This window comes from Alligator sinensis, unplaced genomic scaffold (genome assembly GCF_000455745.1).
Source record: "Alligator sinensis unplaced genomic scaffold, ASM45574v1 scaffold1054_1, whole genome shotgun sequence".
In the NCBI taxonomy this organism is placed as follows: domain Eukaryota; kingdom Metazoa; phylum Chordata; order Crocodylia; family Alligatoridae; genus Alligator; species Alligator sinensis.
In genome coordinates, this window is record NW_005842480.1 from 1 (window position 1) to 1,750 (window position 1,750).

Genomic DNA, 1,750 nt, shown 5'->3' on the forward strand with positions numbered 1-1,750 from the left:
ACATTATCCATTGCACCACCAGCCTGTGTTTACCAAGTGCTCCCAGGGGTGGTTTGGTGGTGGGTAGGACACACGAGGCTTTGGACAGAGCCAATGGTGCCCTCCCCTTAGCCATGATTTCCATTTTTGTCCCCCTGCCAACACCTTTGGACTGGAAGCCTCCCAGAGCTGGAGCAGTGGGCCCTGCCTCATGCCCAGCCTTGCTGCATTGCCCAAGCACAACGGGGGCCAAAGAGCCCACTGGCGAGCTCCCCGGCCACCTGCCCACACCACCGTGAGCTGGCTGGAGGTAAAATGGGCACTGAGCTCTGGGCAAAACACCAGGATGTGGGCTCACCTTCAGCCAAAGCTGGGCCGTGGGGTAGACTGATGGGCCAGTGGCGCAATAGATAGTGACTGATTTCACAGCAGAAAATTTTATGTTCAGCTCCTGCTTGCCTTTTGTTGCTTTTCATTCCTGAGCCTTGTGCCTGCTGTTTGCCCTGAGCCTCCCCACACCTGTCCAATGTTCCCTCTAAGGAATATGCCATCGCTTTCAAAGGCTGTAGCGTGGCACAGATACAGAGTGCATATCCTGCCTGTCCTTGGCCTGCACAAAGATCACAGGCCAGGCTACATGCCGTCATGTGCCTACCGGCGGCCCACATCTGGAGGGGCTGGAGGGGTCTGATTGCCCATGACCTGGCTTGGGCATACTGGGACAAAATGAACCCCAAACTACTAGAGAACGTGGCCATTAATCCCAGCACCTCTCATACGTTAAGAGAGCACTCGGTCATCTGAGCCAATTCCCCTGCTGTCCTGAGCTTTACTGGGGCCTTGTAACCTTCCCTTGAGATACAGACAGAGGAAAACCAACACGGATTAGGGGCATCCAACATGGGTTCATTAGAGGCAGGTCCTGTCAGACCAACCTGGTGGCCTTCTACGACCAGGTCACAAAATCCTTGGACGCAGGTGTCATGTGGACGTAGTCTTTCTGGACTTTAGGAAGGCCTTCGACACCGTCTCTCACCCCATTCTCATTAATAAACTAGGAGACTGTGGGGTCGCCACCTACACAGTCAAATGGGTCACTAACTGGCTGGAGGGCCGCACCCAGAGAGTGGTGGTGGATGGGTCCTATTCAACCAGGGGGGATGTGGGCAGCAAGGACCCCCAGGGCTCGGTCCTTGGGCCTGCACTATTCAACATCTTCACGAGCAACTTGGACGAGGGGTTGAAAAGCACCTTGTTCAAATTTGCAGACAACACTAAGATGTGGGGGGAAGTGGGAACACTGGAATGGAGGGACAGGCTGCAATCAGACCTAGACAGGTTACAGTGGTGGGTGGATTAGAACAGTATTGGTTTCAACATTGAGAAGTGCAAGGTGCTGCACCTGGGGACGAAGAGCCAGCAGCAGACCTACAGGCTGGGCAACTCCCTTCTCATCAGCGCAGAGGCAGAAAAGGATTCTGGAGTCATTATTGATGCCAAAATGGACATGGGCCGACAGTGTGGGGACGCGGTCAGGAAGGCTAACTGTACCTTGTCGTGCATCCACAGATGCATCTCGAGCAGGTCCAAGGAGATGATCCTCCCCCTCTATGCGACACTTGTCAGGCCGCAGCTGGAGTACTGCGTCCAGGTCTGGGCACCGCACTTCAGGAGGGACGTGGACAGCATGGAGAGGGTCCAGAGGAGGCCACCCGCATGATCAGGGGGCAGCAGGGCAGGCCCTACGAGGAGAGGCGACGGGACCTGAACC